Source organism: Drosophila tropicalis, unplaced genomic scaffold, assembly GCF_018151085.1.
Source record: "Drosophila tropicalis isolate 14030-0801.00 unplaced genomic scaffold, ASM1815108v1 contig_859, whole genome shotgun sequence".
Classification (NCBI taxonomy): Eukaryota; Metazoa; Arthropoda; class Insecta; order Diptera; family Drosophilidae; genus Drosophila; species Drosophila tropicalis.
Genome location: NW_027173353.1, coordinates 12,785,879 through 12,800,795, shown reverse-complemented (window position 1 = coordinate 12,800,795; position 14,917 = coordinate 12,785,879).

Below are 14,917 nucleotides of genomic sequence, written 5' to 3'. Positions count from 1 at the left end.
GGCAGCCCCCCTCTCGATTTGAAAACCCCAACTACTTTAAATAAACTGATCTCAATGATTGTAATCATTACTAACAATAGTAACTATGTATTAAGAACAATTCATTTTAAACTTACTCTTTCTTAACCAGCTTGATGTAAGTATTTACAAAAATATTGTTTCATAAACATCACAAACAAATCAAGGTAAACACTTGGACTGTCCATTCTTTAGTTACAATCTTCCCGTAGCTTTAGCCAGTGGTTATTGCGGTTCGAAGTCATCAGGATAATGTTAGAACTTGAAATATTAGATAGAAAGGTCACCTTTTCATGTTGCCTGTGGATGACATTTCCTCAAATAATTGATACATTGTAAAAAGTTCAAATTTGAGTCCTTCAACCTGTGAATATAATAACTAAAGCTAACACCTCGGCTGCAAAGGTTAATAATCTGAGATTCAGAATACTATTCAAGGACCAAATGCTTTTCTTATTCTAAATGGTGCACCTCAAGGAGTAGCAATATGCTTGAGAAAGTCTAGTTTTTAACTTATCCTTAGGATTTTTTACTTACAATTGTCACAAATACACTAAAAGTTCCTTGCATTACAGTAAAAATGTGTAAAATGGACAGCATTGATTAGTTCTAGTTTTTGAAAGATGATTATTCATTCACATATATCTTATGAAACTACTACATAGTAGTATACTTTGTAGAAAAGGACATTCATCCCATTTATTTACCAAGTCCGCAGTCCTCGGTAGATGAGTTGTCTAAGTGGCCAAGTCAATTAGGCAACTGAGCAATGAGGATCCGGGTTCGACTACAAAGTTAGTTAGGTTATATAGTTAGGTTGATAGTCTATACAACTACATATCCAAAATCCAACCCTTATTACTCTTTATCTAAAATATTACGTAATCTGCAAGAGTCTACATAGAAAGTAAATATTTCAGATAAGTTTCTAAGTTATTTTTAAATACTCAACAGAATATTGACGCTTATTTGTTTGTGCTCAAGTTAGCAATAATTTACTCCAATTTGAAATATATCTTAAAATATGTGAGGACTTTTTGAATCAAAGGAATGAGGTAACTAGGTACAATAAATGAGAAACGACTTTTCAACAGTTGCATTATTATTAAGATGACTTATTAATTTAATCAAAATAAAAAGAATTCAATAATTTCAAGGACCAATTGTGATACGCTGGGTATGGCGAAAGACCACTTCAACGTTTCCTTAAAAAACAATATCAAAGCATATGTATATAACAAGTTGAATGAAGTAAGTAAGTTGTCTCGCCGATCTAAGTATTATATGCACCTGTGAAACAAATATTATAAATTTATAATAACAAATCCATTTATGTATTTATCAAAAAATTCTGTTGAAATGCTTTTTACAAGAATTAACTGAGTTTCTCGCTCACTCAAGCATACGAGCACCCTAGCGCCCCCACCAGCCAAAGGCCAACTACGGCCTTATGGAAAAATGTTTATATCCATAATGTGGCTAATTTTGTCAGATTTTAATCAAATTTGCTGGATATTAATATCAAACTTTAGTGTGCTAAATTTAAATGACATATGGTAGAAAATTACGGAAGAAAGTCGAGTTTTTTCAAATTATGGGAACGGAATAGGGCGTGGCAAAATTTGAAATAAACTCGATCACTTTACATACTACACAAGCATACATATCAAATTTGGTGGCTCTATCTTTTATAGTCTCCGAGATCTAGGCGTTTATACGGACGGACAGACGGACATCGCTAAATCGACCTGGCTGTTGATGCTGATCTAGATTATATAATAATATGGGGTTGGAAAAGCTTCTTCTGCCTGTTGCATACATTTTGGCGACTTTAATATACCATTTCACCCCATGGGTGCATGGTATAAAAATCTGAATTACTCCGTATTCTTTCGCAAGTCCAAAATTTGCAGTTAATATTTAATGCTATAAGAATTCAACTAAGTTTCCGCAAGATCCTTCGTTATCTTATAGCTTTATCTAACCACCAACCTCTCTTGCCATTTAAAAATCAGGTAATATATATCAGGTAATACTGATCAGGTGATCAAGTTTGCGGAATTTTTTCAAATCAATGTATACCTTCATAAAATTATAAGCAAATTATTGGTATTCCTAGAAGTTAAAAAAGCCTAAAAGTGTATTTAATTCAGTGATTGATGAAAGTTATCTTCCTTCTTTAACCTAGTTCAACCCGAGTATTCTCCAGGGTCCTGAGATATCCCTGGGTTTGTGCCTATGTTCTGTGTAAATGCTTTTTGTATTAATTAACTTAATTATATTTTAGGGGAATTTTCCAATTATCTGGTGTTGTGAATTCTAAAAGGTTTTGCTTCTCAATTAAATATTCTTGTAGTTCTCCATCTCCAGCTCACCATCCGAACATTGGTTGTTAGAAGAAGATCTACAACCACCGAACATAACTAATATTTTGACAATCAATGGATTAGAAATGACAAACAAATTGATGCCAAATGCACTGACGTGTGTTCGTTGTTAGATACTCACATCTAGAATGCATTAGGTCCTTTAAAGTCCTCTAACTGCATTCAGGTGACATCAAGTGAACCTTTTTTTCATTTGGGCCCATTGTTTTTCACACTGTTTATTAACGGTCTTTCATCACTTATCATTCATTTGCGTGTGCTTATGTATGCAGACGATGTTAAACCTTGTCTCACGCTGCAAAACATATGGATTTACCTAGTCGAATACAAACCATTGTCAAAAAGTTGCAGTCTTGATGCCAGCATGACCAATCTTAATTTTCCTCAATTTTCACTCATTTCCTAAACGATAGTCCTTAATCGATTTGGCATACTCTTGGGCCATTAATTAACTTTTAACTTACATACATATTTCCAATATCATGTCGTAGATAATGGATCTTGTCTTGGTCAACATGAGACGCACCAGACTAGGCCTAAATCCGTTCAAAAGCTGTATTATATGCATCTTATTTTATGCATCAGCTTAAATCGCAAAATAGACTTGCCTAAGTTATTGACCCAAACTAACCTTTCGATACCATTTAGACGATATGACTCTTGTTGTAAGTCGTTGTTCTGATAATCATTTTAGATTTTATGTATTCCAATCGGAGATTGACAATTAATTTTCTATATTTAATGGGCTAATATATCGGCTATTATTGGCAAAGGCATAATTTGGTTAAAGCAACATCACAAGGGTACAATGTTGTACCTGCATTTAAGGACAATGTTTTAAATAAGTTATCCAATTTATAGATTATAAAATTCAGTATTCAATCCATATGCCCTTCAATTGGTGTATTTTTAATTTCTTTCAATGATAATACTATTGACTTAATGAAAAAAACAAACAATTTATTAATCACTCTAAGCAGTGAATCATTCGGCTCATTGGTTGATGAAGAAGGCAGATCGTGTGATCTGGAGGATACAGGACAAGCAGTCCGTGCTGTTATGGTACTTTAATTTGTATGAGAGAGTAGGCCAAATAAGCTGCTGTAATATTTATTTATAATTTTCTTATTCTAATCATATAATACCAAATAATATATATGTAATCCTCAAAGTCTTCTATACCTCTACTAACTATATCTATCGGTTCGTTTTTAGCTCATAGATGGCTGTAGTTTGTATTTCTTTAGTCTATTAGTCCACACGATAGTTGCCGTGTGATAGTCAGCCCAACAGGATCCCTCCTTAATTGTCCTTTGCATGGTAAGAAGATGATGATGTACCTCTAAAATAAGACACTATCTTAAGGCCTTCTCCTGCATTCCATTTCACTTAGCCGTCTTTTTGTATGGGTAACGAAAGTGTCTGAGATTGTGTCTAGATGGATTATGGTGCATAACTCTTCAAAGACATACATATGTATGTAGGTGTGTATACAAGGAGTAGTATTTGATATATGCTACCATTTTTTCCTTCCATAATTTAAAGAACAACTAAAAGGTTTCTTAGTAACCAAGAGCAGTATCATCTTAACTAATTAGCGCGCTTTCTAACACACTCACATAACCAGAGACATAGTGTATAATGTTTGCATATTAATTAATTACACAAATCATTAACAAATAATTGTACGCAGAGCAGATGCCCGGCGACCACTCCTAAAATCGTTTGTAGGGCGGTGGAAAGAAGCGGCGGAAAGGGGGATGGGTAAACATGGGCATGGGCTTGAGTGAGGTAATGAAAATGATTGTTTGACTGTTAGAAACCATAGTTTCTTCGTGCTTATCACAAACACACAGACCAGACTCTAACCCAGACCCAGAGCCAGACACAGACCCCAACGTCAATCCGACACCAAAAATGTAGGTATCTATGCATGTGTGTGTGTGTATGTGTATGGCAATCGCTCACAAACACACGGACACCCATACCTACGTACTAAATAGGCATTTTAAATAAATACAGGTGATCAAACAAATCGTGTACGCAGACTTTTCCAAATCGGTTCGTTATACTTGGAGGTAATGCATTTGCCTAGTAGGGTAATATGCATCGTTCATGGGCATATCAATTCGTATGCATGTTAATTATAAATTCGGAAATGAATTGGTTCAATTTCCTAGAGGGGGAGAAGTGACTCTATAAATCTATATGAGTTCAACTTCAGTAAAGTTGAAAAACAAAGATATAAACTTCTATGAAAAGACACAGTCCACTTTGGTTCACAGCAAATATTTATGTATGTATGTATGTAGTTCCCGTTAGGTTTATAATCCCATCAAGCTTATCAATAGACGAACTGCTTGCTAATAATCAATATATTTCTTTTATAAACTTATTCATTAGTAATTCGGGAAGGTCCGATGATGCTAGGAGTTAAGGATATGACACATACACAATGTATGTACCGTTACAGCACAAAGACTATAAGACTATAAGGCGAATTTGATAGTTCAAGCTCTTAAAGTCTCCGAATTTTTAAGAGATCTAAGCGAGGGCCAAGTGTGCATAGTTTTTCTCGCTTATCACGGGGGTTACGTTCCTAGAAATCCTCGTGTTAAGCGAAACATGGATTCAGTACAAAATAAGGGGTTAAGTTCTCAAAATTCAAACTTGGCAGAGAAAAAATTTGTTATTATTCAAGTTTGGTCTGTTTTTATTAAAGTTTCATACATTTGTTCAAAATTAATTAAAAGTTATTATGTATATGCCTTTAATAAATGCATAACATTCATATTTTCCAAATTAATTAATTGGTATTTAATAAAAAAAGATGCTTCATATAATTAATTAAAGAGTTAAACTTAATAGAAACTTCAAAATGTTAAAAATTAAGGTGATCATATGTTTCAATTCAAATCAAATTTGAAATGCATTTGTTGGCATTTATAGTTTAAGACAGTTTGTTTCAACATGTTTTCTTTTTTGGTGTCTCCTTATCAAAAAAATCAGTCATTTTCGATTGTTTGGTGACTCTTAAAGCTCCTTATAGCACTCCTTATAATCGACAGCAAAAAAAAAAAAAATGTTTCGAGATGGGAGAGATGGGGAGATGGGAGCAAATTTGTAACCGTGTAAGACCAAGTTAGTGTTCAAAGAGTCCGTGTTGAGCGAGGGCCAAGTATATAGCTCCAGTTTACGGTCTCCAATTGGGTAGCTCATAACTTCTTTCAAAGTTATCCCACAATGATGATCTTTCGACCGTTTGATTTTGCAACTACTCAACTCTCTTGGCCAAAAGTCTGAAGTCATTTGGTCACCCATAGTAGAAATGAGAAGGCCAAATGTTACTCTCATAGGTTTTAGTCGACAATTAACATTTTAAACATTTTTGTATCATAAAATATCGAATCGACAATTAAACTTTAATAAGCCAAAAGTGTTAGAAAAATGCTTTATAAACGACATATGTTTTACCCCATTCGAAGACATTCTTTCTGCAGTATGTTGAAATATTAATATTATAAGCTAAAGTGTTATTCGTTCGAAGAGAAACAAAACTTCGGTCCCCACACACTTGGATTGTGGCTCTAGTCAATGATTAAATGGTTAGTATGTGCTCAAACTATCTAAGGTAATAGTTTTCTTTATGTGAACTGCTTTAGCACTAAAGGAAGAATCGGTTTGGTGCCAATTCTAAATTCAATATATTGTTTCAGTACGGAAATGCTTCAATCATTGACCGACTCCAGACTTGGGTTATAGTTTTGCTAGTCAGAGTACGGACCCGGCTATATCGGTTTGGCTGTTGAGGCTAAGCAAGAATCTATGCATTCTGTCTGTTTCTTATATTTTGACGATTCGAAGGTAAAACTCTGTTTTTAATTAGATTTAAAATTAAAATTTCGATTTGTTTGTAAAAATCATTAATATATAATACAAGCAAGACACATCAAAGTCATTAAAAGATAATACTTGTTCCCAAGTCGTTTAAAACATTTTCCGTTGATCATCTAATGTGTGTATTGAGCAGATTTTATACTACCTTACATACTATATATGTATATACATATTTTACATTACACTGTCATTCTCTCATTTGAATTACGATTGATATAGAGAATAAAACATGGTCGGTCCTAGCCAATGTTTTAATTTCGAAATTAAAGAAATCAGTTTTAATTTGCTCTCCGGATCACTCGAAAAGCGATAAAGTCCTTTGAGAAGGTACCACAAATGTGTCAAAGTTTTTGCAGTTAGCCTAACAAAACTCACAGACTTCAAAGTGAAGTCTTTACTATACCTGCTACATAATATTGCATATACATACATTAACTATTGCATTATGTCTATGTTTGGATATGGCCATAATCATGCTATCATCAACATATTGTCTTCACCTATGACATCATCAAGGAACTGGAATTGAAATATTCCATGTTAGAAGGACATTTTCTGTAAAATCTATAATTCTTCCACTTCGTTTTAGTCAGTTGAGGTATATGTTCCTTAACCAAGTTAATAAACGTCAGGGCATCTTACGAATTGTAGACTCGTGATTTCAACTTGCTCTATTCACACTGCCAATTCGAGTCTGATGTAATTGTGAAAGAGCCATCAACACCTAGAAAATCGTTTATGGCACATCGCACATGGTCAAACTACAACTTCAAGACACTTTTTACCTACCGAACGGGTTTTTCTAACGCCTTCGATTTCGCTGAAACAAAGAACAAAGGAGAGAGAAAAAACGAACCCAAATCAATTGTATAACTTTTTGGTAGCATCTAAAATAAGAATCGCATACGATTGTTTCGAAGATTTTAATCTGTCTTGCTATTTTGAATACCAATTGTATGCCTTTCTATAAGTCGATAGGTTGTCTTCGGCTTTGTTTCTGGACAAAGTTTTCGAAATGTGAGTCAAAGTGTTAAATATGTATCTACAGATACTTTTCGAATTTGAAATACCACGTGGCTAATGGTAATTGCTGGTTGTACCTACATAGATGTCACCACAGCCCAGCCTACAGATTAATCTCACCATCTTCATTCATGGGCTTGGTTTTAGGTGCTGCCCCCAGTCCCTTGGGCCGCCTCTCCAACTCCGACTCTCAGTTGGTCCACACCGGTGACCGGTTTGCTTGCATATTTATGAATTCATTCAGATGAGGTCCCCATTCATTAACCCATCAGTTTTATCCGATTATCGGTGTGAGCGAGACAAGAGCGATAGTTTTCACAGTTCGAACGAATTTGTGATGAGTTCGTACCGTAACATTCGAGGCGATAAAATGCTAATTTGTCCAAATGTATAGCGGATCAGGGCCCAGCGGGCACACACCCATATTAATAGACATACTACATATGTATGTATATGTATCTGTCAATCTGTCTGTCACTTATCTAGCTATATGTTTTAACTAATTATACGAATCTTAGCTTTTTCCAAGGACAGCTTCAGCTGAAAATTTGCAAATATAAGTCTTCTTGCCTAAAACGGTCTATCCTAACTTTGGGAAAGATCAGACAGGTGTCTCCCCCTCTCTCTCTTTCTCTGTGTGTGTGTGAGTGTTTCTCGACCGAAAGTATGAATGAAATCGTAAATTTGAGAGTTAATAAGCAGCGTGAATACGATTAGAACATATTAGTAGGTAGGTGGTAGTGGTACCTGCCTTAAATCACATAACAAGAGTGTGTGCGTGTGTGAGTAGCGTTTATTTGTTTCTGTGACTGCGTCTGTATCTGTTTTTTGTCTGACCATAAATATTTGGTATGTGAATGGTCATCTATGGACCTGACAGATTAGAGCGAGCACCAGTATCGCCTATCCAGTTCGATTCGATTGTGCTTATGATTTCGATTTCTCTCGTGACTCTGAATTTTGATCATTTGTATTCGAGTTGATGTCGTTGATACCCTATTCAAATGAAATTGGCAGGGTATATGGAATTGCCCACAATCCAGATCAGAAAGCCTTTAGATCCGTGCACCTGTTTCCATCGTTTTTTACCTATACTCAAACGGAGTTAGAATCGCTTTCGATTCAGTTACTAAGCAGACAGTAGAGGGTATCAAGTCGTCTGCACTCCGACTTATAGTCCAGAGTTTGTTTTCTTTTTGTCTTTTTATTATTAGTTTTTGTTGTGTGCCCATGTGGGCCCATACCCCATCCGATGTCCCATTGATATTGATACAACGACAACTGAGTGTTGGATCTAAAGTGATCAGGTTATATTTATTGATACTCCGTTCCCATTTTGATTGTCAAGAATTACACCAGCCCCGGCCAGTCTTGGCCGTTCATCCCACTCATTCCTACCTCTGCCTCCTCTTCTACCTGTGTCATTTGTACCAACTCTAGGGTTGTTTATACAAACACTGCCGAGATGATAATAACATTATGGATGTTGCGCACCGGTTAGATTGTGTGAACTTTAATGTTTTTGTTTTTGTTCTTTTCCAGCCCATCTTGGCTGTGTGTGTGTGAGAGAGAATTCCTTTCTCTGCTTCTTTGCAGAATTTTGTAAAATTTTACATATTTCGTTGAAAATTTGTATTAGTTTCTTTGTGAATGAACCTGGACAGAGAATTTAGTGTAGAGGACGTTCTCTCAGTATGTACCGAATCAATATGATGCCTATATGCCCATATCCTTCTATCTTCCGCTTTGTATCTGGCTATTGGTAAACGAAATATCATAAAAATTTAATGAAAACTAGCCAAGTTATGCGAAATTGGCTGGTGAAGTTGGGCTAAAGAGCTACATCCACATAACATGGCTACAGAGATTCAGATTGGTTAAATATCCTTTTCTTCCTTTGGTTATATTCATTTACATATGCCTCATGAAATTGATCTATCTATATTTGCGTTAAATTTAGAGAACAAATCAGATAACAAGACGAAGCGATGAAATTTCAATCGAAATACCTATGTACATATATATGAATGTATGTATGTACCTATCCTGTGTACTATATGTATGTAGTGCTGATAGCAACAACAATAGAGGAAAGCAAACGTGAATGAACTGAACTTGACCGAAATTTGACGTGTGTGTGTGTGTGTGTGCGTGTGTATATACAAGGGTCGTGTTAGCAACCTTCGGCTGGACTCGCAGCTTGAAAGTGGTCAAGGAAATGGACAAAAAGTCAGAATGGACATCGTACTTCTGGCAAGCTCTCGGGCGACTTGTGTTATCGCAAAACTTTATCACCTTGTAATAAATTTAGGCGCGTGCCACGCCAACTTGCCTCAATGTGAGTGCGTCGACCAGGCCAGTGGTGAGTGTGTGATGCATGGGCGTAGGCAAGACATTTGCAAAAGGATAGCTTTCCCCTCTATCTCTATCGTCATCAATTTAGAACCCCTTTTCCCCCACACTGATGCTCGAACTCTATACCTGACTCTGGCGGTGTTTCTATCCCTTTTCATCCACCATATACCACATACAAAACCAATTGATGGGGAATTCCTCACTCTAAACTGATTTTTGCTCATTTGTAGCCTTTCGCTTGCGGCGGAGCCCCACAGAGGCCGGCAAAATGTCATCATCATCATCACATACCTACCTACATACACACATACATACATAGATACGTACATATATAGACGGGTCTGCGTCTGTCGGACTATCGCTTTGTGAGTGACAGCTGATTCTCATGGCTCAACACGCACAGCCAGTTGGAAATCAAAACAAAACACAACACAACAAGGACACGGAAAACTTCAGGCAAACAGGAAAAGTTCATGGAAAACCCGTTGGAGTTGAAGTCAACGTAACCACTTGACCATGACTGGTTAGTTATTAAGGAAACAACTTATTGACTTACATGTGGTGCTAAGAACTGTGCGAAGACAATGCGGCTTGGAGGGGTGCTGTGCTGGTTGTGTGATGCGGGGGATGGTCGGTATGTTTTTAAATTCTTCAATTAAGTTCGTTAAGTGCCTTAACAGTTGACGATTTACGGTTCTTAATCCCAAATTAATGCCTAAACAAATCTGTGCGGGTAAGCCTTAAGTTTCTTTATTTGCCCTAGCCCCACCCCCCATCCATGAGTCTAGCCATTTCCCGATTATCGTTACACTTGCCTTTCTTGCGCCATTGTTGCCTACCCTACAAATGTACCCTGTACCGTAAACTCTCTAGCTGATGCTATCGATCCTAAGAGGGTATCGTTAGGTCGGCATACCGACGTACACAGAGCCTCGTAATTTTTTATTTTACTTTGATTTTAATTCCGGAAGTCAAACGCCTTTGTCTCGCCAGAGTCGTCTCCCCTATTTTGTGAATGTTAATTTTAAACTCTGTTAAAACAATTATAATTGAAACGCAGCCACAGACAGAGCCACAGAGAGTCGGCATCCCTCAGCTCTGGTACTCTGGTTCCGTTCCGTTCGCCCTTGACCGGAATTACCAGCATAATTATGCATTTAGCATTTTGTGCCACTATTACCGCGACAACATAATTAATTAAATTTCTGTTAAATCTCTTCGAGGGCCCAGATTGCCCTTGCCCAGAAAATGGGAGAAAAGCAAACCGGAGATGAATACGGAGTTGGACATGCTCTCGGATACGGACAAACAGCAATTGTCGTTACTTTGCACAGTGGTTTCAATTCCATTTCCCTGTAAGTTGTCTCCAAAATTCACTAGAATTAAAATCATATACTAAATGTTTAGATTTCGAGACTATCAGATAAGGAGATGATTTATTAGACCAAATGCCACACCTTTTACTATAAACTATCTTCCGTCTCACTCACTCTTGTTAGTTCTTAGCGCATTTCCAGTAAATTTTATTTTATTGGGATAACTTTTATTGTTTCTATATATGTATGTATAAGGCTATCTTGTTCCATTTTGTTTTTCTAAAACTTCTAACTATTACCTACCTTTTGATCTATTCTACTCGATCTTAGCTATATCTTGATCCCGTCTGCTTTATTATTGATAAAGTAATTAACAAATGACTAATTTGCTCGTTTACTTCTGGTCTTGTACACACTGTAGGTGGATTGAAGGACCCCAGACCCCGTCTTTTAAGCTAAATGTTGATTAAAACAGATTCATTCAGCTTTTGTGTTATTGTTATTTCAATGTTGTCTCGCTGTCCGTCGTTGTGTCTGCAGTTGTTGTTGTTGCTTTCTTCAATCACCCGCACCGGAGCGTATCCCGCACCCGAATCTATATGTATGGTCAGTAATTGTTTCGCTTATATTGATGGAAATCTGTAATTGATTGTATTTATAATATATACTGTATGTATGCATGTATGTTCCATTTGAGCTGGTCGAAGGTTACGGAGAGTTGTCGCTGCTCTGAGTCCATCAGACAGAAGTTGCTTCTGCCACCATGAACATCCAGGTATTCTCGATGTATACATACATATGTATTCATACTGGCCCAAAAAATTCGACAGCGTCATTATCAACACAAAGGATCGGCAGCAGCATCCAGAGTTCCTTTTCAGAGAAAGGGAAGAAATTGCTGAGCAACAGGCAACATTTGGCACCCAAAGCCAAAGCAGACTCAAAATCAGAACCTAGCACTATTCATTGATGGATTTAAATCCATCATTATGATTTGGGATTCTGCGAGTGGTGAGTTTGTTGTTTTTAGAACTCTTTGTGTGCAGCACAGGTGGACGCATCTAAGAACAGGACGGCGAGACCGTCTCCTTTCTCTCTCTTTCTCTTCTTCTCCTATCTGTTTTGCTTGTTTAGGGACGAGCAACTCAGGTAAAAGATATTGTTACACATACTTAGTTTCCGGTTACAAATGCGTCAAAGGCATTTTTCTAGTCTCCCATGCAGAGAATTGTAATTTTGATGAAATATTTTTGCCATAAGTATATATATATTTTTATAAATTTAATCATCAGTGTAGGATATAAGTGTAAACTATCCACCTTACAATTTTTTCGATTATATTCGATCCTAGGTTCTCGTTTTTTCAGCGGCTTAACTGACTGGCTCAGACAACTCAACTACCGAGGACTGCATACATATATACATATATATTCTTCTTCTTCTGTTTCAATGTTTCTAAATATAAAGAGAACTTAATAAAAGTGTACAATCCTTAAAAATAATACATAATTTCATTTAACTACAACTAAGAAAACAATGGACTGATGGGGGCGGACATGACTACATCGACCCGCTTTTTGATTCCGAACCAATATATAAAGGAGAAAATGTCAAAATGGACTAGATAAGTCCTTTATTTCTAAAATAATGGATATCTAATGAGTGCACTTTAAGAGCCACCAAGTTCCATCATTAACAGACTTTGCTAAAGAATCCAGAATGGAGATGTGCAACAGCCATATTTTCAATGCTTAAACTAGTTGGGAATCACAACTAAACAAAGCAAATAAGAGAAGGGTAAAGCTTGCCATACCAGAGTTCACTTTTTTGTGCATATATTTTGACCATTAACAAACTAACCATCTCGCTCTATTAAATCCATACAAGGTAAAAAAAGTGACATTTATGGTTTTTAACGTTTATGAACTTTGATCAATTCCATGTAAAATTTTTGATTAGTGGTATCTGGTAGAAATTGGCAACAGTTCGCAAGCACAGGAACCCAATTTTTATCTTGATCTCACAATTAATGCACTAGTATCCACGAATGTGTGTATATCCTTCTAGAGCTCTTTGTTTTCATACATACATATGTATGTACATATGGACAAGAGACGCAGACAATGCGTTCCAACATGGCAACGATTCGCATACTCTAACGGAAATGGGAACATTCATTTTGATTACAAGTGTGCATAAAGGAATGAATCGGCGACATATCTATTTTTGATCAGTAGAATAAGAGTTCTGACAGAATCGTTGGAACAGAACAAATTGATCCAAATCAGATGAGCATACTCGGCCTTGAATTTGTAATTTTAGGATGTGACGTGTAAGAGTATAAAAACTTCGGCTCTGCAGAAGCCAGCCTGGCCAGGCTTTCTGGTTGACATTGGTCTTGGACGTGGCCCCGTTCGATTCTCCTCCAACTGAGCCACTTCAGCATTGTATTAAACACACCAAAGACATTCAGTGCCTCAGAGCTTTTTAATCCTGGCGAGAACAATGCTGCCTGACGCGCTGCTACGGTATTAAATTTATTCACTGATTTATGCAGAAAAATTTTAATACGATCTGGCGAACGCACAAATGTATAAAGGTGCCGGAGCCTGGAACATAAACGAGTTTCTGCTGAATCTTGATCTGTCCGATCCGAGTAAGAGTCTCCACGCAGAATTGCAAATATATAACAACTTTTTTGTTTTTGGTTTTTAATCATCATCGTCTGTGGACGAGGGTGGAAATGTGCCTAGAACTTAAACATTCGCTAGAGTTTTAACAGCTTTTCCTGCCTTCTTTTGGAATGATTAAATTGAAAAATCAGGATCAGGAGTAAACTGTGATTATTGAACAGTGAAAATTTGTGGGTTGGGAGGGTTGAATTTTCGTCCGCTTGACTTTTGGTGAAATATTCGATTCATTTCCTTTGTACTTGGTCAAAATATTAATTTGACTTTCTTAAAGGTCGATGTTGTCGTCGTGGTGTAATTATTGGGGAACGAATGTCAGTGTGTGTGTTTCTTACACATACAAACTTACAAACTTACATAAGTGAATTGGCAATCAAATACATACTAACAGGGTTGGGGAGGGGAGGGGAGGTGGTCCGTTAGGGGTTTTCGCGTGTAAATAATTGATGTTATCGGATGTGCCGGCGTTCATGGTGGATATCATCCGTGGAAAGGGAAGGGGCCATAAATGACATTCGTATTCGTTCGATGAATCCGAATTCATATTCATAAAAAGTGAATTAGCAGCATTGGAATGGCACTGGAGTCGGAGTTGGCGTGGGCGTGGACCCGGAGATGGTCCCGGTGATGGTGCTGTTGCCGGAAAGGGCGAACGTATGTAATTTCCATCAATTTTGGCAAAAACGAAATGATAATTCGGGCCGCTCACTCGAGCTTTCACAATAATTATGCAACTCGAGCATATAAATGCTGCCCCTTTATGTATTTTACGACCACTTCGACTAGGTATCTGGGCACTAAGGAGGCTGTGACTTATGCTTTTAGACAAGATTAAACTGCCGCCGTAGCGAAATTAATTATATCCCAATGACATTGCGTAATGACCAAATTCGGCAGTCTAAGGGATGAAAACATGGGCATTTGTGTCTCCATATGTGTGAGTAAGTGTACACTTAATCGGTTGGAATACGATGAATAGAAATTGGACATTATAGTCGATACTCTCTAGACATCGAGTAAGCCGAAAATTGGAAATTGCTACGATTCGATTTTTCACTGAAAACTTGACACAAAAACAAACTAAAATTATCACACATTTATCGCTGCTTGGTTTGGGGGACTCAGTACAAATAATACTTTATCTTAAGAATGTTCACACTTCCGAAAGGAACGTGAGCTAAACGCCACAGAACTAACAAATCTCTCGCTCTGAGGAGCGAGTCCGAGACCG